We start from the raw sequence: 23972 nt of genomic DNA, 5'->3' as shown, positions 1-23972 counted from the left end.
AGGAAACCCACGCAGGCACAGGGAGAACATGCAAACTCCAAGCAGGTAGTGTCCTGGTTGGGATTCGAACCAGTGACCCTCTTTTACTGCTAGGTGAGAGTGCTAACCACTACACCACTGTGCCGCCCATTTTCTTTGTTTCTGTCATAAAATTTTGCAAATTAGTAATTTTTCTTCATAAATTTTGGCTAAACTGTATACCACTACGTAGCTTAGGTAAAAATAACCCAAATTAGTGTATATTATTTGGTCTTTGTGAAAGTTAGTCTGCAAGCTATGGTGCCAGTCACTGAAAATTGACCAGACCTTCAGTACATCAGGTGCAGGGATGAGCTTTATGTTGGAGTCGAACTCATGCTCGACTCGAACATCGGGAGTTTGCCGAACAGCGAACAATCTTGGGTGTTCGTGGAAAATTTGAAAGCCACGGAACACCCTTAAAAGTCTATGGGAGAAATCAAAAGTGCTAATTTTTAAAGGCTTATGCATGGTATTGTCATAAAGTGTTTGGGGACCTGGGTCCTGCCCCAGGGGACATGTATCAGTGCAAAAAAAAAAGTTTTAAAAACGTCCTGTTCGGGAGCAGTGTCTGTAGTAGCCTGTAAAGGGTCGCATGTTTCCCGTGTTTAGAACAGTCTGACAAAATGACATTTCTAAAGGGGGGGGGGGGTAATTTTTAAAACTACTCGAGGCTACAATGACTTGTCGGTCCACAATACACCTAAAAGTTCATTGCTAAAAAATGGTCTGGTATGGATATTAAGGGGAGCCCCGCACCAAAAAAAAAAGAAGAAATCGCGTGGGATCAATATCGGCGAGTACTGGGAAAAAAGTATCGGTACTTGTCCTCGGTCTTAAAAAAAGTGGTATCGACTTAGGAACAACCCTAAGATTTTTGTATCGTGTGCATGGGCCTTAAACAAAGATCTTTAGTAAAAATTGGCACATGTTGCACATTGTTTGGCACACATTTAACCCCTTGATTACCCAAGATGTTTACCCCCCTTCCAGCCATGTTAGCACTAATCGCTGTATTGGTGTAGCTGGTGATGTCAGTGGCAGTTCCCACTCGGTGTCGGTTATTGTCAGATTACTCACTGCACTATAGCAGTCCCATTATAAGTTGCAGATCACTGCCAGTAGTAGTAGTAACCATTCCAGCGTGTATATATACTAGAATTGGAGATTATATAACTTTCACGCAAACCAATCAATAGACACCTTCAAAAACATGTAGAATTTATACATTTTGGTCTAAAATTGTTTTTCAATTTGATATTTGGGATGTGCATTTCCTATCCAGGTACCAGGCAGGTGTTTTGTTTTACATTTAGCCCTGCTGCGGGCAAGCAGCCCAGTGTAGCATGAACAGATCTTTATGCTACCCCAGATTCAGCGGGCTCTCAGCTCATCCATGCTGCTGCCCCAATTCAGTCCCGGCTACTCCCGCATTTCACTTCCTCTTCTCCTTCCTGGACACAATGCTGGCAAGTAGCTGTCAACCGCGCAACCTAGCCTTCCACAAAGCCGAGAACTACAGCTCGTAGACTTCGGACGTCACGTGCTCCTGCCCAATTAGCGCACTCCTCCCTCCTCTCCCTCCCGCTTAGAGGAGACTCTAGCATTCCTGTAGCGCTGTTAATGGGCACCATCACAAGACCTGGAGATGAGGAACTGGTAGGTATTTATTTTATTTGACTTTTCTCTTCATTTGTGAAAATGACAATGCAAAATTTAAAATTGATAATACTGAAATAAGGTGGAACAAGAATATCCAGTGTATAGTGAAGATCTATATCCCCATGTAATGGCTGTGCCAGAATCAGGGAAAACAGAGTGCCACGCTAAGTCACTTAATGCCTTACATCAGGGGTTGACAAATTTGCTTGGAATCTAGGAGCCAGCTAAAAAAGTTAGGAGCCAGGTCCGTGACGGCGATCTGGACCTGTCCCTGGCCTGACATGGAGACGAGTGAGGGGAAGATAGCCCCCAGCCCCCCACCTGTCTCCAAGTCATTGCCCATAGCTCTTAGAGGGACATTTTTAAATTGCATTTTAGTGTAAATATGAGATGTGAGCTCTCTCTGACCCCGGATCTCATATATAAGAGGACCTGTCATGCTTTTTTCTATTACAAGGGATTTTTACATTCCTTGTAATAGGAATAAAAGTGACACACATTTTTTTTTTTTTTTTTTTTTTTTTTTTTTAAAAGAACAGTGGAAAAAAATAAAAATAAGTTAAAATAAGAAAAAATTGTTTTAAATGCGCCCTGTCTTGCCAAGCTTGCGTGCAGAAGCAAACGCATATATGAAAGCGGTGTTCAAACCACACATGTGAGGTATCGCTGCGATCGGTAGAGTAAGAGTAATAATTCTAGCCCCAGACCTCCTCTGTAACTCAAAACGTGCAACCTGAAGAATTTTTTAAACGTCGCCTATGGAGATTTTAAAGGGTAAAAGTTTGTCGCCATTCCATGAGCGGGCGCAATTTTGAAGCCTGACATGTTGGGTATCGATTTACTCGGCGTAACATTATCTTTCACAATATAAAAAAAAAAATTGGGCTAACTTTTTTTTTTTTTTTTTTTTTTTTTTTTTTTATTAAATGAAAAATTTTTCCCCCAAAAAAGTGCGCTTGTAAGTCCGCTGTGCAAATATGGTGTGACAGACAGTATTGCAACGACCACCATTTTACTCTCTAGGGTGTTAGAATAAATAATAATAAAAAAAAAAAATATATATAATTTTTTTTTTTTGTTTAGGGGTTCTAAGTAAAGGGATGGAGAAAGACTGGCCCATTAGCATTGTTGGTTGTAATTCCAACGGCCACCACAAGAGGGCGCCAGATTCCAGAAGGAACCATAGGATCACAGAAGGCCTCAAAGCCGGGGGCTAAATTACCGGCCGCCTGCGGCGCGGCCCGACGTGATCGCGCGGGGGGGGGGGGGGGGGTCCATGGAGACGGGATACCCGCAGCTATGCTGCCCCAGGCGCAAGGTCGCTGATTCTAGTCGCCAATGCGACCTGGCGACCGGGTTTTGTCGAGCACTGCCTTACATGCCAGACAACAATGCAGGCACATTAATGGTCAGGATTCAGAAGCACAGGGACACTGGCATGGGTCATCATTCTTAATCATGCTGATCCCTGGGAATACAGGATGATTTCAGTGGCTGTAACACCCCAAGCCTGTGTTGTAGTCCAGCATGTAAGGAGTTGTAAAGGCAGAAGTTTTAATTTCTTCTATGCATTAAAGCAGAGGTTCACACAAAAATGGAACTTACACTTTTCGGAACGCTTCCCTCCCCCCCCCCCCCCTTCGGTGTCACATTTGGCACCTTTCGGGGGGGACGGGGGTGCAGGTATTTGCACCCACTTCCGGGAATAGACTCCCGCTGGAGTCGTGCCCCTTCCTGTCCCCCCGCTGTCTCCCGGGAAACACACCGGTCCCAGGAGACAGCGGGGGCCAGTTGGGACTTGTTTCCTGGTTCCCTCACCAAGGATGGTGGTGGCAGCTGCCGATCGATTGGCTTGGGCTGCCGACATCGCTGGACCCCGGGACCAGGTAAGTGTCCATTTATTTGTATCAGTATTTGCAGCTGCTGGCTTTTTGTGTGTGTGTGTGTGTGTGTGTATATATATATATATATATATATATATATATATATATATATATATATATATATATATATATATATATATATATATATATATATATATATATATATATATAAATATAAATATATATATATATATATAAATATAATTTTTTTTTTTTTTTTTTTTTTTTTTTTTTGTGGACTTCCTCTTTAAGGGCCAGTTCACACCACATGCAATCCAGTGTGTTTTTGTTCTGCATGAAAAGTAGGTTATATGGTTTGCAATGACATTGTTCACACCAGTGCAGTCATTTCGAGGTGCTTTTCAGTTCCAGAAAAAAACATGCTGCAATGGACTGTAAAGTAAAGCCCACTGGACCCTAGTATAGCTTAAAAAAAAAGCACCTGAAAACGCACATGTAGAAACACATCTGGAGTGCATGGGGTTTTTTATTTATTTATTTATTTATTTTATTTTTTTTCGTGCGTGAACTGGCCCTAAGATTAAAAAAAAAAAAACCCTGTGTAGCAGCCTCCCAAGCACCCCCTAATTTCTTACCTGAGCCCCATCTCCAGCGATGTTCACGTGTCTTAGCTATCCGGGACTCTCCTTCTGATTGGCTGATACAAAGTAGTGGCACCATTGGCTCCCGCAGCTGTCAAACTCAGTTGGCCAATCAGGGGAGAGAGGGGTCAGGGCTCTGTGTCTGAATGGACACAGGGAACTGTGACTCTGCTCGGGTGCCAACATGGCAAGTTGTTTGCTGTGGGGGCACGCGACAGGAGGGAGGGCCAGGAGCACTGAAGATAGACGGGAGAAGAGGAGGATCCAGGCTGCTCTGTGCAAAACTAACTACACAGAGGAGGCAAGTATAAGGTGTGTGTGCGTGTGGTGGTTGTCGTTTTTTTTTTTTTTTTTTTTTTTTTTTTTTTTCTTCTTCACTTTAAGCGGCTTCAAGTACCTCTTCGGCTTTAGCTCAGTTTTCCCTGATCCTGGTGTATGCGCATTTGCTGCCGGGCATTCAAGTCTTCACGGGATACACATCTTCATGGTACACCAGAGCTGGATTTGGCTGCTCAGCATGTGCTGCTACTGAGCACCCAAGTGCTTCTGTGTGCAAGGGTAACCTGGAGGAATAGGGTGTGTGGTGTGTGTTTTTTTTTTTTTTTCTTCCCCTCTAATTGGGCCGGCGCCTCATTTACTCGCTCAGCAGATGCACTTCTGCTGAGTCTGAAACGCCCCTTTCCTGGCGAGCACTCTAACGAGCACTGTCCCATTGCAAAGTCTCTCCCCTTCCTGCTAGTCCTGGGTGCACTGCTGGAGACGGGCAAGGAGTTAAAAAAATTAATCAGGATAAGTAAATTGGGACCCAATTTACAATTGTGTGTTTTTTGTTTTATTTTTTTTCTCCACACTCCTGGATATGTTTTTAAAATTGTCAGGTTTTTTTTTTTTTTTTTTTTTTTGGTACGGTGTTCCATGTGATAGCTGAGGACAAATCACAGCACACAACAGTAATCACAGCTGTTATGAATTCATAACTGTTTAAAACATTGCTGTTACAGTAAATATCACTAACAGAAAAGTGTGTTTAAAAAAAAAAATCCCTGATCATCCCCTAGAGTAGCGCAGTGCTGAATAGCAAAAAATGGCCTGGTCATGAAGGGGTAAAACCTTCTGAAAAGCAAGTAGAGGATGTGATCATCATGTAAAAATACATAAGTGGTCCATATAATGAGCTTGGGGTAGGGCGTATCCCCTTTCATGTTAGAGGACAAGGGGACACTTTCTATCTGCATGACCATTTCCCTAAGCTGCTTCTCTTCTCTGGTCCATAACTCACTCACTCTCTTTAATGCTTCAGGTACAATGCAGGCCTAGGAGTCCTGCACTGTAAGTCTCCTTTACACCAGTGGACCGTACAGAACAATGGGTGGTCCGATTGGGTTCAGCTAAAAGTGGCATGTCAGCATAAAATCAGATGCTGGCGGGTGTCAGCAGACATGTGCCCGCTGACACCAACCAGCATCTGATTTTATGCGGCCCACTAAAAACAGCGGCCTCCCCTATGCGCACCCTGTGACCACCAAGTCACTGAGGCTCGGGTGATCACCGATCCGAGTAAGGGGCCTGTCCCGGTCCCTTACCATGTGATCAGCTGTCAGCCAATGATAACTGATCACAAGAGCTCAGTGATCCTTTTTTTTTTTTTTTTTTTTTTTTTTTCCACACTGACAGCAGAGGAGAAAAAAAAAGCCGATCACTGGCTCATCTTAAAGGGACATCGGTCCTGAAAAGGAAGAGGTAATTATGCCTCATTTATGCCACCTATCAATGCCCACCAGTGGTGTCAGTTAGCGCCATCTAGAAGTGCTGCCTGTCGGTGTAACCGATCAGTGCCGACTCGACGGACAAAATTTACCAGTTTTACAATTTTATAACAAAAAATAAAAATCGCACAGGTGATCAAATACCACCAAAAGAAAGCTCTATTTTGGGGGGGGGGGGGGGGAATGAAAAATCATTTGGGTACAGTGTTGAATGACCACGCAATTGTCATTCAAAGTGCATCAGCACTGAAAGCTGAAAATTGGTCTGGATAGGAGGGGGGTTTAAGTGCCCAGTAAGCAAGTGTTTAATTTATTAAACATTTTTTAATTTAAAAGTACATTTGTAAAAAATAAAAGAAAAAAAAAAAACCCCTAACACTGACATTGTCCACTCACACCCCCCCCCCCCCCCAAAAGGCATTGTAAAAATAATTGTAAAAGATTGATAAAAAAAAAACTGACAGTCCACACCTCATCGGGGCTGCATATTAGTGCCACTGTCACATTAAAAAATGTCTTGGTTATCGGTGTGTACTGGAAAAAAAGTATTGGTACTTAACGTGGTATCCGTGCAACCCTAGTAAACCTGTGCATAAGGTGAGGAATTTGTGGAGTAATATAGAGTTAAGGTACTATGATGGCAAACAGATGGTGCAATCCATTGATAAAAGCAAGTATAGGAAATGAAAATGTTAAATAAGATCACATTGGCATGTATCTAAGGTCTTTTCAAGCATTATAGCATTTCATGTCAAACTCTGCAGTCTAAGTTGAAAATGCAGCAACCGCAATGCATATTGCACCCACGGCATGTTACAGCCCTGTCACAGCTGTATTTCTACAGTCTAAGCCCTTGTACACACGGTCGGACATTCTGGCAACCAAATCCGACGGATTTTGTCTGAAACTGTTGCATACACACGGTCGGGCAAAGTTGTCGGAAAATCCGATTGTGCATAACGTAATGACGTTATTTCTTTAGGACGGGCTATGTTCAGGCTAGTAGCCAATAGCTTTGGTCTAGGAATTTGATCTGAACATGCGTGGCACTTTGTCGGTCGGAGTAGGCTACACACGATCGGAGTATGTCCGATAGGAGCATTTTGTTGGAAAATTTTACAGGCAAGTTGGAAAAGTTGGTCCATCGGATATTCCGACAAACAGTTCGATGGAGACCACACACAGTCGGAATATCCGACAAAATGGTCCAATAGGAAACATTCCGTCGGAATCTCCGACCGTGTGTACAAGGGCTAACTCCTCACGGAGTTCATTAGGTGTCTCATGCCTGATGAAGGGGGTCCTGTGTGGCTCTGAAACATTGCAATCTGCTGTAAGGATGTGATCGCTTACTAAAGCTTGGGGCCCATTTAGAAGATCCTTGGTGTGCTTGTGACATTCTTTTGCTCTGACTTGACATGGTTCCAGCCAGTATTTGCTTTAGCACTCACATGAGCACACAGCCATTTCTACAGGAATGCATACGTTGGGAATAGTGTATTTGGAGTTCAATGGGGCTGCACTGCAACTGCTAGCCAAATACTTTGTTCAAAGTTGTAGTGCACTCCTGCAATGTAAAATTGCCATTTGGCAATTTTAAGAAAAAAAATTGCATTAAAGGGGTTGTAAACCCTCAAGGTTTTTCACCTTAATGCATTCTGTGGTGCAGCAGCCCCCCAGAGCCCCTCTTTTACTTACCTGAACCCGATCTTTCCAGCGAGGAGAATGGGCTGCATGAGTGCCCCCTTGGAAAGCAGGTCTCCGTGGGGGCACTTGATATGGGGAGGAGCCAGGAGCACTGCGGAGGGACCCCAGAAGAGGATTGGGGGCTATTCTGCAAAACCCTTGCACAAAGGAGGTAAGTATACCAGGTTTGTTTAAAGAAAAGAGAAAAAGCCTAGCTTTTCAGCCATTTTAAAGAGGCACCAGTAATGCCTGTCTGTCATTGCTATATTGCCCTTTGTAAAGTGATCCACTGGATTGCTTTTCAGAGGGCAGTAGATATTCCTGCAAGTCTAAAAGAAGCTTAAAGTGTTACTAAACCCTCCTTTTTGTTTTATAAAAAAAAAAAAAAAATCCTACTTGTCTCATCTTCTGGGGTCCGCTGGTGGAGCTCGCGGCTCCTCCTGGTATCTAGAAACCCCCTAGGGAGGCCTATGTCTATGGACACAAATGCTGGACTTGGCCCTGTCCCCCAGCGCCCATGTCACCGGATTTGATTGACGGCAGCAGGAGCCAATGACTGCGCTGCTATCAGTCTATCCAATAAATACCCGAGACTACAGGCAGAGAGTGTGAGCGCCTCTCTGGCGTGTGAACGAATGGGTTCAGGTGAGTAAAACTGGGGGACTGGTTAGTGGCAGAAGTTTTTTCACCTTAATGCATAGGATGCATTAAGGTTAAAAAACAAACAAACAAGGGTTTACAACCCCTTCAGATCTGCGCTATAGCTGAATGACTGCTACAGCGTGGACCTACTTTGCCGGGAGGCCATCGATGGACGTCCTCCCCTTTTGCACGCTCCCTGTGCGTGCACTGCGATCACCTAGTCAATGACTAGGGTGATCAGCTTTGCTTTTTGCGCAAGATGAGTGATCCTGTGATCTTCCATCAACAGCCGGTTGGGTGACAGATTGGTTCACTTATCCTTGTAGTCTCCCCAGTCCGGCGATCGAGCATGTGCAGGTCGCAGCAACGGCTCGGCAGGCCACGACAAAACCTCAGCTCCAGAGATGGTCGCGAGCTTTTATGCTCCGGGGCATACATATGACCGGGCTACTGATGTCTGCGTCACAGTATGCCGGGCCAGCAGTCTACCCTGTACTGATCAGAGAGTAGTTCTGCCATGGAATGTCTCCCAGCGCTTCAGGACTGGTAAGTACGGCTCGCCCTGCTTCAGTGGGGCTGGGCATCCCCTGGGAGGTCGATTCGGGGGCCCCCTCACAATGTAGTTGTGGCTTACAATATGTTGGGCGAACAAAAAGGCCCCTACGAGTAAGGATTAACCACATCATTACAGTGCAGTTACACCCCCTTCCTGACCAGACCTATTTTCAGCTTTCAGCGCTCTCACAGTTTGGATGACAATTACTCAGTCATCCAACACTGTACCCATATGAAACTTGCGTCCTTTTTTCCACACAAATAGAGCTTTCTTTTAGTGGTATTTAATCACTAGGGGTTTTTTTATTTTTTGTGCTATAAATAAAATAAAACTAATTTTGTGAAAAAAAATGCCTTTTTCTTTGTTTCTGTCATAAATTTTTGCTAATTAGTAATTTTTCTTCATAAATTTTGGCCAAAATTTATATTGCTACCTATCTTTGGTAAAAAATAACCCACATTAGTATATATTATTTGGTCCTTGTGAAAGTTATAGAGTCTACAAACTATGGTGCCAATCACTGAAAATTGATCACTTCTGATCAGGCCTTCAGTACATCAGGTGTACCTCATTTCTTGAGACACTAACAAGTCAGGAAAGTACAAATACCCCCCAAATGACCCCTTTTTACAAAGTAGACATTCCAGGGTATTAAGTAAGTAGCATGGTGAGTTTTTTGAAGTTGTCATTTTTTCCCACAATTCTTTGCAAAATGAAGATTTTTTTTTTTTTTTTTTTTTTTACAAAATTGCCATATCAGGTTATTTCTCACACACAGCATATGCATACAACAAATCACACCCCAAAATACATTCTGCTACTCTTCCCGAGTATGGTGATACCACATGTGTGAGACTTTTACACAGCCTGGCCACATACAGAGCACCAACATTGATGTAGTACCTTCAGACGTTCTACGAGCAAAAATGACGCATCTCATTTCTCAAACACCTATTACACTTTTGAAAGCCCTGGAGTAGCAGGACAATGGAATTTACCATAAAATGACCCCATTTTGGAAAGCAAACACCCCAACGTATAATCTGTGAGGCATAATGAGTCTTTTGAACGGTTCATTTTTTTCCCAGAAGTTTTTGGAATATGTGGAAAAAAATTAAAACGCTTTTTTTTTTTTTTTTTTTTTTTTTTTTTTTTTTTACACAAAATTGTCAATTTATAAGATATTTCTAACACATAGCATGTATATAGCAAAAATGACACCCCAAAATACATTCTGCTACTCTTCCCGAGTATGGTGATACCACATGTGTAGGACTTTTACATAGCGTGGTCACATAGAGAGGTCGAACATTGAAGTAGTGCGTTCAGGCGTTCTAGGAGCATAAATGACACATCTCATTTCATTCCTACCTATCACACTTTTGAAGGTCCTGGACCACCAGGACAGTGAAATTACCCACAAAATGACCCCATTTTGGAAAGCAAACACCCCAACGTATATTCTATGAGACATGGGCTGCAAATGGGTACTCGGGTACTCTGATGGCCTGGTGACGGGTACTCGGGTACTCTGATGGCCTGGTGACGGGTACTCGGGTACTCTGATGGCCTGGTGACGGGTTCTCGGGTACTCTGATGGCCTGGTGACGGGTACTCGGGTACTCTGATGGCCTGGTGACGGGTACTCGGGTACTCTGATGGCCTGGTGACAGGTACTCGGGTACTCTGATGGCCTGGTGACAGGTACTCGGGTACTCTGATGGCCTGGTGACAGGTACTCGGGTACTCTGATGGCCTGGTGACAGGTACTCGGGTACTCTGATGGCCTGGTGACAGGTACTTAGAGTACCCGAGTACCTGTCACCAGGCCATCAGAGTACCCGAGTACCTGTCACCAGGCCATCAGAGTACCCGATGGCCTGGTGACAGGTACTCGGGTACTCTGATGGCCTGGTGACAGGTACTCGGGTACTCTGATGGCCTGGTGACAGGTACTCGGGTACTCTGATGGCCTGGTGACAGGTACTCGGGTACTCTGATGGCCTGGTGACAGGTACTCGGGTACTCTGATGGCCTGGTGACAGGTACTCGGGTACTCTGATGGCCTGGTGACAGGTACTCGGGTACTCTGATGGCCTGGTGACAGGTACTCGGGTACTCTGATGGCCTGGTGACAGGTACTCTGAATGAATGAAATACTTATATAGCGCACAATGCGAACTGAATCACCTCTAGGCGCTGTGGCGAGCTTTGATCATCTGCTAAAAGAGGAAGGTCTTGAGTTTTTTCCTAAAAGCCTGGTGACAGGTACTGGGCTACCCTGATGGGCCTGGTGACAGGTACTGGGCTACCCTGATGGGCCTGGTGACAGGTACTATGAGGGGTGGTGACAGGTCCTCTTTATTGGGGGGGGGGGCAATCAGTGTGCTTGATGTGTACTGTGGGCGGTAACTAGATGTTACCGCAATCTCCTCCTCACACACGATCGGTGTGTGAGGAGGAGAACCCGGTAACATCTCGTTACTGCGGTTTGTTTACATTTTAGTGATCGGCTGTGAAAGGATCACAGCCGGCCAATGGCTGTTTACCAGCGTCGGTGACGAGCAGTGTTCCCGGGGAACACACCGCCACCGACGTGCTCACGATCGCGCGCATGCGCCGTGCACAGTCGGGGTGTGACCATCTGTGATCGGCCGTGACTTCATCACGGCCGATCATGTGGTAAACAGCCATAACCAATGGCTGTTCACCCCCTTCGGTGGCGAGCGGTGTCTCCGTGACACGCCGCCACCGAAGAAACGGGTGCGCGCGCATGATCGCGTGCATTCCCTGTTTAAATGGGAGGCCGTCATATGACGGCCTCCCGCCACAATAGGTGCGCCGCCTGGCCGTCATTGGACGGTCGGCGGTCAGCAACTAGTTATAGAGCATGTAATAAATATTTATTATTGGCTTTGATAAACATAGTGTGTCTAGACATTTTAGTACCCATCATAATAAGGACCCCACCCATTTGACCTTTTGGGGCATAGAGCCGTATAAAAAAAAACATTGGAGAGGGAGTTATAAAGTCAGGACACTAAGCCAATTGGAGTCTAAGTGGATTTTTATTTTAGATACTTTTATGCCTCAAGGCTTGAACATAGATTTTGATCTTAATTGTTTTATTAGTGATTTTTAGTTTAATCAATGGTAGTCGGGTATAGCTAAATTTAATTTAATTATCTTGTAGTTTATTCCATCTTCACATCTATGTATGCATATGTAAATTACTAATGGTAGTAGATTGGGCATAATATTTGGTTCTTTGAAAAAAGCGTTTTATTACTTTTGGACATCATTTCTGGTATCCGATAAAGCTGACCCTTTTTGGGTAGTTTGAAACATAATTTTATTTTTTAATAAATTTTTTAATCTATAGATTAATTTAGTAAATTTTAAATTTTTTGGGGGTTTTGTAATTTTAAATTGGACATTATGAACATTAGATGATATGGTGATTGGGACTGTGTTGTAGCCCAGGTACTGATGCTATCAGAATGTGGGGATTATTTATTTAATTCCGTTCGTTTTGCGGTAATACGATTTTAATTTTTGGTTATTTATAATTGGATTCCTGCTGTATGCCGTTTTCGGTATAACAGAGCCCTCCTATTCCCCCCCCCCCCCCCTTTTTTATTTATTTAAGGAATCGTAGTGTTAATAGTTAGTCAGAGAGGAGCGGCGTGTAGGTCTATTTGGTCATATCGAAAATGGCCGTGGGGGAAGCCTATTTTATAGTAAAATGTCCGCGATAATGTTAACCTGTGGGCGACTTCGGGATAATTACTGCTGTACCATCTGGTCATATGAAAAATGGCCACAGGTGTAGCCTAATCCACAAAAAAATGGCAACGATAATGTTACTCTATGGGCGGCTTTGAGATAATGGCCGCTGTCCATTACAGTATAAGAGACACTTCCGTATGCCTGTATTCCATTCCCTGATGAAGTCACGTGACAGGTGACGATACGCGTAGGAATACGAGGAATTAGGACACCGGAAGTGATGTCCGTAACACGAGCGGAGCGCTCGTTTGTTTTGCAAGCCTGTTTTATTTGTTTGTGAGTACCTTTTCATTAATTTTAAATTCAATACATGTATTTACGTACTTCACCATTGGAGCCCCCTTTCTTTCCTTCACGAGATCCTTATGAAAATTAACAAAGTATTAGTATCAGCCGTGGGGGACAGTATGATCTGGCAGGAATAGGGATACTTTCACTGGATCTCTCACCTTTGTTAATCTGCTGTTTACCTTACAGCAGTAAGGTAAGGGGCCACTCCACCTGGTGTGCTGTGAGCACTGAAGAGGCACAAGAGGGATAATTTCCTTTCACTTTTCACATGGAGAAGCACTATGGTGTCCGTTTATGAAGCAGTGATCAGTGGAGATCCAGAGGAATGCCGCTGATCACAGCCCATAAACAGTTTATAAACCAGAGATAATCAGGGGGAGAAGTGTTTGAACTTGTTCTCCCGCCGATTATCTCCGCACACTGAGAATCCTCATTGAATGACACAGTAACGGCCAGTTTATGAAGCTTGGATCTCAGCGCTTCACTGGCGATCTGTGTCGGAATTCACACTCCCCAATTCACCAGCTCAGAGGTGGAGAATCGGGGAGTGAAGAGAGAATGTGGGGGAATCTGAGGAGGAAAGAGGAAGATAATTGACTTCCTTATGCCTCCTTCAGACCACCCAACACTGTAACCATGCCCCCCCTGATATGTGTGTGTGTGTGTGTGTGTATGTATATATATATATAATTAATTTATTAGGGGACGCTTTATTTTACTAACATTAATCGCACCGTGTGTCAGTGTATTGAGCTGTGATAATTTATCACTGCTTAATAAATTGACATCTCTGTGTATTTGTGAATTTCTAGTACTGTAATTTCGTAAAGTCTCACGAGATTCCGGTATTAGGGGCCGTTCTCCAGTGTTAGAAGCGTTTGCAGATCGCTTCACTCCTCCAAGGGTGAAGCGATCTACTCCGCTTTATAAACTGGCATACAGAGGAGAAAGATCTCCTCTGTGAATGCCGGAGAATGAAGCAGTGAATGGATTTCACTGCTTCATAAAAGGACACCTAAATGAGTCACTGTTCATCCAGCTCATCTCAGTTTGCGTATAGACTCTATTTTGCTTATTTGCACTGTGTGATTCACGCTTTTTACCTAATTTATTTTTCATTTTTAATGCACTTGATTGGATTTATTCATGAGAAGTTTGTTGCACTATCTTATTGCACATTTGGAGATTGTCATTTTTATAGAGTTCTTTTATATGTGAATATGGATTAATGTCATTATGTTGATTATTTAAGCACTAGGCACTTTATTCACTCATTTAATTTTGTTTCCCCTTGAAGATCTATGGGGTTTACACCTCTTTAATATAGATTGTTGCACACTTATCTATTCATGCACTAGACTTTTTATTTTGATTGTGAAATACTGATATATTTATTTACTTTAGGGGGTGCGTATTTCTGCAATTTAGCTGAGTATTTACACAGGGTATTTATGCACTAGGCACTTTATTTTAGTTTTAAATTTTTTGGGGTAGCGCAGCACCATTAATTTGATATTTATTTATTTATTTTTTCCCGGCGGGAATGAGCCCCTCAGTCAGTCAGCGGCAGCAGTGAGGGTGGGACTGCCACTGTCCCAAGTCCCCTTTTGGGTGGCAGACAGGGTAGGGTCAGCATGGCTTCAGAAACTAGTTTTCTTCCCCCAAAACCCAGGTGATTGCAACTGGGTCACCTGCCCATGGACACTCTGATGCTTTCTAAGATGGAGGCGGTGCGTGGGAAGACTGGTGCAATAAGGCGGCCCCTGCCCCCCCCCCCCCCCCCCCCCCCCCCCCGTCCTCTGGGGAGAGCCCTGACGCAGACTCGGGCCCTGCTAAGGCTGGTGACCCCTGCTCTGTCTTGTCAGATGACGCTGACCAGGACTGTTCGGACAGCGAGGATGAGTCCCTGTCCAGGCGTGAAAAAGCACTTGTTGGAGCACTTATCACAGCTGTGCGTGATACCCTGAAAATTCAGGAGCCAGCAGGTCTCCCTGCTAATGTACCGGTCCCTTTTGGGTCCCGCAAGCCAGCACGTTCACTTAAGGTGTTCCCGTATCTGTCTTATTTTGACAAGTTCACTTACAGGGAATGGGGTCGCACGCAACAGACCTTTTCGGTCCCCAAATACATGGTGGTGCGTTTACCCCTTTTTTGAGGGAAGCCTTCTCGCGACGTGGTCGGCTCCTCCGGTTGTGGTTCCCCAGTATCCAGGTTAAATAGTTAACCATGGGATAACACAAGGGGGCGTGGCTTGGAGATGGCAGAGTAGGAGAGACACGCTCGTAGAAGCTCCTGCCCCCCCCCCCCCCCCCTCCCCTAAATGGCGCGGTATAGAATTAGAAGCAGTGCTTACCCTGGGATGAAGAAGGGGGCTCAAAAACCGGGGGAACAGCCGGAGATAGAGCGCTTCTTCCCCCATACAAGAGCGCCGGTGTCCAGGAAACAACCAGCGGGACCACGTGACTTAACAGCAGGCGGAGATAAGCCGAGTAAGTGTATGCACGAGCTACCTGGAGGGGAGACAGGCGAGATGTAGGAGCAAAGACAGTCTACTCCCCAGCTCCAAGTGGGTAGGACCCGGGGGTCACAAAGAGAGGATGTGGTGGTCAAGAATGGTAACCCCCAGGAATACCAAGGAAGTGCACGGCTATCTATGGGAGGTCCAGAGTTGAGAGCGCTCTTCCAAGCACTCCCTACCCGTGCAGATATAGAGACAATGGTGACCCGGTTTGAGGACACACTCCGACGGGAGATGAAGTTGGTTCAAATTGAAGTGCAGCATTTATCAGACTCCTAAAAGAGGAAGATCAAAGGGAATCCTTAGAGAAGCGGGTTCAACAGCTGGAGCAGGTACAGACTGTACAAGTTTCACATGTTTCTAGTATGCAGTTGCAAATAGAGGAAATGGAGGACCGCAGTCGCCGTCAGAATCTTAGGTTCAGGGGGATACCTGAGACAGTGGGACGGGACGCACTGCAGTCTATGGTACAAGCAATTTGCCAACAACTGGTAGCCCCTGCTCCCCCCCCCCCCCCCCCCCCCCAGGATTGGGAGCTTGAGAGAATCCATAGAGCTCTAGGGCCCCTGTCAGTGAATGTAAACAGACCAAGAGATGTTATATGCCGATTCTATCGTTTTGCCCAGAAAGAGTTAATAAGCCGTAACGCATGGGAAACAGGAGATATAGAGTATGACGGAGTAAGGGTGAAAGTACTTCTTAAGACAAAAGAAGGTGGGTGGGATTTATAACATTGACAAGGTAATAAAGAATAGTGTACAGACCCCATTGAAAACTAGAGAAGCCCCTAAAGACCCCATTCTTAATAAATTGGAACAGGGAGTAGGCTGATTGAAGAGAAACATCTAATAGGAGAGATCCACCATTTCGTGGGAGGGAACTAAATTCTCGTCTTCTTTTTTTTTTTTTTTTTCTTCCTAACAATGGAGACCTGGGAAGTCATTCACTTTATTGACAATTATACTGACATTGGGACGGGATACGGACAAGGGCACATATATGGTATTTAATATTGGGAAATAACACTGTCACTTAGTAAGTTATGAGATATATAGTGGATAAGAGAAATAGCTGGAGGAGGGGTGATGGGGGGGTAGGTGGAGTGAACTAGAAGAAAGAAGTAATGGTGGGGGGGGGGGGGTACACTATTTCACTTTGTGGTTGGCTCGCGCGATGAGGTGGATCTGAGCAGTTGAACAGAAGTGGTGGGAGTTCTAGGAGATGAGAGGAATGATGTCAAGGAAGGGGATGTAGTAAATATGTGGTAAATATTTAAAAAAAGGAAGATATGGTTGGAGAAAGGGGAGAGGAGGTAGGGAGGGGAGGAAACGGAAGTTAATGGAAGAGTAAACATAGAAGGGACAAGGGAAAGGATAAGAAGGTACAAGAAGATAGAAATGGGTCTGGGAATAAGAATAAGGAAATAATTAAGAGAATAGAGGGGGGGGGAGGAAAGATGAAGAAAGAGGGGGGGACAGTGACAGTGATAGTAACTATTGGGAATTATCTCCTCATTTTGAAATAAAATGCGCTGTGTAAGTAGAAGGATGGAAAAAGGTTGAGAGTGTGAGACTGGTGGGAGGTTATAGGAGTGGAGCACTCTGGCCGATCCAAGCCAATCCCCTAATTAGGTCTGCACCCACGTGAACAGTACACTTGGAGGTTCAGGGTTGGGTGCCTCTTAGGGGTTGATGGGATAGAGGGTGGGTTAGGGTTGGATTAGAAAAGAACTGGATATTTATTTTTTTGGGGTTTATACATTTATTTATTTTTTCTTTCTCTCTCTGCCTTCCTACCTGCCCCGGAGATGGAGGGGATAAGGGTAACCTCCATAAATGCAAAAGGATTGAATGTACCGGAAAAACGGAAGATGCTCCTTAATGAATTGAAACGATCCTGTACGGACGTGGCTTTTATACAAGAAACACACTTTAAAAGGAGTGGTCTTTCGTATCCTCAGAATAGATTCTTTCCCTGTTTTTACCATGCACATAATCAAATATCGAAGTCTAAGGTCCATTTTTTAATTTCTAACCGGGTACCCTGGGCTCTCATGGATATTCAGGTGGATGTGGATGGACGCTTCCTTTTTTTTTTTTTTTTTTTTTAAAGGACAAATTGGGGGTGCAAAGGTCACGCTGGCTACTGTGTATGCACCAAATACGCATCAAGATATTTTTATAAGCAAAACTCTGACTAAATTAATGGAATTTGCAGAAGGGAAAATGATCTTAGGCGGAGATTTTAATATACCACTAGACCCCAAGGTAGATACGTAATCGGGAGTCTCTTCATCCCCCAGGGGTGTCAGAGGGAAGATAGTGCGGAAGTTGCAAGAGATGCAATTAGTGGATGTATGGAGGTTGTTACATTTAGGAGAAAGAGATTATACATTTTTCTCCAATACGCATCAACTCTACTCCCGCATTGATCTCTTTTTGATACCACACTACTTATTGCCGTCAGTGCATAAGGTGGAGATAGGAAACATAACTTGGTCAGATCACGCACCAGTGACACTACAGATATTCCTGTCGTGCTCGGCTCCCTCCTCGGGGTGGCAATGGCGTTTAGATGAAAATTTGTTGCAGATCCCTGAAATACCGGAAGATGTAGGAAAAGAAATGGAAGCGTACTTTCAGATAAACGACACTCCGGGGAGTGACCCGGGCATGATATGGGAGGCACACAAGGCGGTAATGAGAGGAGTGTTGATCAAACGTGGCTCTCGATTAAAAAAAGCGCGAGAAGAGCAGATGGTAAAATTGGTAGAAGAAATTCAGAATCTGGAGGTTCTCCATAAGAGTGTACAGTCTACATCCATAGGAAATGAGTTGGCATACTTGAGGAGACAGTTGACTGATCTCCTCCAATGTAAAGCGAAAGCAGCAATCCAGTTTGCTACATTTGTCTCCTAATTCGTACGTTACTCTCCTACCAAAGTATTAGCAGGGAAGCTTAAAGAAAAGGGGAAGACTGTTTATGTCCCTCATATTAAGGGAGAAAATGGACATCTGATTTCCCTGCCTAAAGATATAGCTAAGAGATTCGGAGAATATTACTCTTCTCTATACAACTGGATACTATCTCTGGTACCTCGGGCTAAAATGGAAGAATACCTCTCCGCAGCACGCCTGAGTAGGCTTTCTTCCCTGGAGCGTAGAAGATTGGAAGCCCCTATAACGATAGAGGAATTAAGTGCAGTGATTTAAACAGGGGAAAGCGCCGGGACCGGATGGATTTACAATTCAATACTATAAGAATTTTTTCTCAACCCTAGGTACCCATATGTTAAAGGCCTTTAACGCGATTGGTCAAGCGGTTGCCCTTCCTTTGGATACACTTAGAGCACACATCTCAGTAATACCAAAAGAAGGGAAAGACCCCGCGGAATGTGGGAGTTATCGTCCAATTTTATTGTTAAATATCGATCTAAAGCTCTTTACCAAACTGTTGGCATCTCGCCTCCAGCCATTATTAAACCAGCTGATACATCGAGATCAAGTAGGGTTTATCCCTACTCGGGAGGTGAGAGACAACACGGTTAAGGTACTCAACCTTGTCCACTATGCTAACCAAACAAAAACCCCCTCTATCTTTTTGGGTACTGACGCAGAAAAAGCGTTTGATAGGGTTAATTGGGGTTTTATGTTTGAAGTATTGAGGCATATGGGGTTGGGAGAGCACATGATAAAATGAATATCTGGAGTATACTCCTCCCCTTAGGGTTTGGTTAAAGTCAACGGGGTATTCTCAGAGCCGATCAAAATTTCAAATGGAACACGGCAGGGTTGCCCACTTTCTCCTGTGCTATTTGCCCTTTCGATAGAACCACTACTGAATAAAATTAGGCTAAATCAAGATATTAGAGGTCTCCAAATAGGGGACAGGAACTATAAAATCTCTGCGTATGCAGATGATTTGCTGTTCTCATTGGCTAGCCCACACGTCTCATTGCCAAATCCTAATGAAGGAAGTGGAAGAATACGGAGCATTAGCAAATTTTAAAATCAACTACGCAAAGTCAGAGGCAATGGGGGGTAGCTCTACCCCTGGAGAAACAAATTTTACAACCTAATTTTAACTTTCAATGGGTAGGGACGGCTTTAAAGTATCTGGGCACACAGATCCCAGTAAAGATAGAGGAGACATTTTAAGATGAATTTCCCCCGTTGCTTAAGGCAGTTAGAACTTTATTAGAGAAATGGCAACATGGACTGCATTCATGGTTCGGCCGCTGCAATTCCATTAAAATGAGTATCCTGCCAAAATTTTTGTACTTACTACAGGCCCTAACGATAGAGATCCCATCGGCCTTTTTTCGCCAAGTAGACACGCTTTTTACTAAATTTATTTGGTCAAGTAAGCGACCAAGGATCAGTAGAAGTCGGATGATTATGTCAAAAAGAGATGGAGGCTTAGCAGTTCCAGACCTACTTAAATATTATAAGGCAGTTCATATTGGTAGGATTATTTATTGGTGTAGGCATACAGAATTTAAACTGTGGACGGAACTAGAACAAGAAGTGAGTACAGTACCCCTACGAAGAGCGATTTGGTGTTACGCAGTACTACCGGAGTCTTTGAAAAAGCACCCCCTTATAGGCCCGACATTGCGAATAGGGCTTAGAATTAGTCAGAATCCTAAATTTTCGTCAACACAATCCGCACTATTTACGATACTGGGTAGCCCTAGTTTTGGACCAGGGATGGAGATTAAGGCCTTTAGGAGACTTCGGGAAAAGGGTTATACCCAGGCATCACACTTTTTGCAATCTGACTCCTGGCCTACAGTGACCTTATTGACTCAACAGGGGGGTCGATTCTAAATTAATTTTTGGCAGGCAATGCAGCTTCGGCACTTTTTTGAGTCACTGGGACCAGCGACAAACTATAGACGAGACCTGACAAGATATTGCGAAGAGAAGGAACCTCTTTCTCGAACGATATCAAAGATATATACAATGCTCACTGCCCCCCCCCCCGATAATTATGAGATGCCAGGTTTTGCAAAGTGGGAAAGGGACCTGGATAGGATATTCTCACCAGATCAATGCCAGAGGATGATATACCTCTCGCTAAACTCATCAGTCTGTACCGGAACTCAGGAACTAAATTATAAGTTGCTGACGAGGTGGTATTATACCCCGTCAAAGCTTCAGAGGTTTCCCCTGGAGCTTCAGATCAATGTTGGAGATGCAACAGGGAACGGGGGACTTTATACCATATGTTTTGGACCTGTCCTAGGATCAGACAGTATTGGAGGGAAGTGCAAACATTTACCGAATACTGGATGACCCGGCTTTTTTTCTGTTGCACCTCTCGCATATCTCAATACGAAAATATAAGAACTTGGTATTATGTCATATGGTTAACGAGGCCAAGGCGTGCCTCATCCGATCTTGGAAAGACACTAAGCCACCCACGATAGCAATGTGGTTAAATAAGGTTAGAAAGGTGGGGGCTATAAAAGATCTAGTATACTCGCCCCAGGATAGGAATGGGCAATATGCCAAGGTCTAGACAGTTTGGAATGCTTTTGTCTCTTCAGAAGAAGGAAGGAGACTGATGGGGAACAGGGAAGGATAAGGAACCCACTATGTTGTGGGAGTCAATAACCAAATAACAATATGGAGGTCCCTGACCCCCCCCCCCCCCACCCCCCCTGGGAGTGGGTGATGGAAAGGGGGAGGGGTGGTAGAGAGTAGAGGAAATTAATAGTTTTTTTTTAATTTTTTTTATTTTTTTGGGGGGGGGGGGATCAGGGGAAAATATTAAAATAAAAGGAGGAAAGTGCATCACCTAATAATAGTGGAGATAACTAGGATAGACGATAGAATAGTAGTATAAGGTTTACTATAGAGTTCTCAGCTACTAAAAACGGGAATGTGAAAACCCTGTTGAGGGTAAAACTGGCTGGGAACTGTTAAATGAATGTATGTGAATATATAAGTGTATGTAATTTAACATTGTGACCTCCTTGAGTATAAATAAAGAATATTTAAAAAAAATAGTTAACCATGATCCCGGTAGTGGGGACTCCTGTATTTAAAGTGGTTGTAAACCCTTACAAACCACTTTGACCTACAGGTAAGCCTAGATTAAGGCTTAACTGTAGGTCCAAGCAATATCTCCTAAACCTATATGGTTTAGGAGATATTTGCCCGAAAACGGGCACCGCTGTCTACGGCGCATGCGCCGTAGACGGCGGCGCACTGAGCGCAGCATTTCCAAAAAATGGAGCTGCCGCGCGCGTCGACTCCCGTGCGCATGCGCGGGAGTGACGTCATCGCAGCTTCGCCGAATGACAGCGGCGAAGCTGCGAGACGCCACCAGCAAGATGGATGCGGCGGACTACAGGGGACAGCGGCGACTTCGCTGGCTCCTGTGTCAGGTAAGTGACACATAATGGGCTACTATGCGATGCATAGTAGTCCATTATGCTTTGCCTTTGCAGGGAATGAAAGAGGAAGTAAACCCCATCAGGGTTTACTTCCTCTTTAAGGATCCCATGGACAGGAAGGTCGAGGCAGTAGCTTGTTCCTGGTTTATGGTTGCGGGGGTCTGCTGTGCGACCAGTACTGACATCCGCACTTGTGTCGCAGACACTGAGCAAGTGGGCAAACCTTTTGCACCGCGAATTGGGAGAGCAGCAGGCTTCTCCTGTCTGCGTGGAACTAGCAGACCAACTAGTGCAAGGACTAAGTATGTTTGTGATGCGACCCTGAATACCCTCCCTCTGTATCTAGGGCTTCAGTATCAGCTGTGGTGCTGAGGCACCTGATTTGACTAAAATGCTGGTCTGCTGACCAGGCATCCAATAAAGCCCTGACGGATCTTCCCTTCCTTGGCGACAGGCTCTTTGGCGCCTCTTTGGATGGCATTAGTAAACATGCCACCGGTGGTAAGAGTGCATTACTTCTACAGACCAGGAAGGCTAAGGAGCCATGCCGTAGGCAAGGGCCCTCTTTTTCCGTTCACTAACGGCTTTTCCGTCCGCCTGGAGCTTCGGTATAACATCCCCAGCCCGACAGGACGACCACAGACGGACAAATGCGTCCCTGGAACCGCAAGCCTAACAAGCTTGCGAGTATAAGTGCTACCGCAAGAAGGTTGCCTCCACCCATGTCTCGGGTGGGGGGGTGCCTTCGGGAGTTTGCAGCCCGGTGGTCCCCTCGGTTTTCGTCCAATGGACCCTGCGATCTGATTTCCTCAGGCTATAAGATAGAGTTGCGCTCTTGGTCGCCAAACAGATTCTTCCCTTTCAGCATACCCGTATCCCTGGCTCGCCGGGAGGCCCTCTTGGGGGGCAGTAAGGGACCTGCTGAGTAGCAGGGTGGTTGTACCGGTTCTGGAATCAGAAAGTTTCCAGGGTTTCTACTAAAATATGTTTGTAGTTCCCAAGAAGGAAGGGGTAAGTCCAATCTTGGACCTAAAAGCCCTCTATCACTTTAACGTGCAGAGGCTCTGATTGGAATCAGTTCACCCAGTGGTTGCTGCACTCTATCAAGGGTACTCCCTGGCATCCTTGGACATCCTGCACATACCCATATGCCTGTGGCGGCAGAAGTTTCTGCGATTTGCAGTCGGGGAAGCCCACTACCAGTTCGTGGCTCTCCCTTTTGGTCTGGCATCAGCCCCCCCAAGTCTTTACCAAGGTTTTGGCTCTGGTTTTGACGTTGCTACGGCAACGTGGGATCGCGATCGTGGGATATCTAGACGATCTCTTCCTGAGAGCATCTTCCACCTCAGAATTGGAGGATGTGGAGATCACCATGCAGACTCTGAGAGAATTTGGGTGGCTGTTGGACCTAAAGAACTCAGTGATTGTACCGACCCAGCGTCTACCTAGATTTGCTGCTAGACTCCATGGAAGCGAGAGTGTTTCTCCCTTCAGACAAGCTGCAGACTTTCAGATCTGCTGTAAAACTGCTGATGAACCGCAGGTGGTCGTCGCTTCGCTTTTGCATGCGAGTCCTGGGGCTCATGGTGGCCTCCCTGGAGGCTGTACTGTTTGCCCAGTTCTACACCAGAGTCCTTCAGAAGGAAACCTTGTCAAAATGGGACAAATCTCAGTTGTCCCTGGATATTCAGGTGAGCCAGTTAGTCAGAGAATCACTCATCTGGTGGCTGAGGTCCCTGGTGATTCAGGCCGGAAAGTCGTACCTACTTCTAAAGTGGACAGTGATCACACCGGATGCCAGCCTTTTCGGCTGGGGTGGAGTGATGGGGGTTCAGTCGGCTCAGGGCCTCTGGTCGATGGAAGAATTCAAGTTGCCGATCAATCTGCTCGAATTGAGAGCGATCAGGCTGTGCCTCTCCACATGGTCAATGAGACTGCAAGGACGTCCGATCAGGTGGTCTCGGTTTTTCACATTAATGAGGACATTGTGTTACCATATCTCTGTCCTAGGTCGAAACACCCTAAGGAGGTGGCCCTTCACGCTCTGGATGTGGTTCAGGCTCTGAAAGGTGTATTGGTCTACCATTGCTCCCTTTTGGAAGTCAGACTCGCTGTTTGTCTCGGTAGCTGGTCCCAAGAAATGCATGGCGGTCTCA

At 45.1% G+C, this 23972-nt stretch overlaps 1 protein-coding gene across 1 annotated transcript in view; it reads left to right on the top strand.

The window, feature by feature from the left end:
* Positions 1 to 23972, top strand: part of LOC143982516 (glutathione S-transferase Mu 5-like) — an 83023-nt gene that overhangs the window by 1619 nt on the left and 57432 nt on the right. The window lies entirely within an intron of this gene.

This window comes from Lithobates pipiens, unplaced genomic scaffold (assembly GCF_037356315.1).
Source record: "Lithobates pipiens isolate NorthernLeopardFrog02 unplaced genomic scaffold, aLitPip1_a1.2 Scaffold_16, whole genome shotgun sequence".
Classification (NCBI taxonomy): Eukaryota; Metazoa; Chordata; class Amphibia; order Anura; family Ranidae; genus Lithobates; species Lithobates pipiens.
The sequence above is the reverse complement of the archived record's forward strand: the minus strand, read 5'-3'. Positions and strand labels throughout refer to the sequence as shown.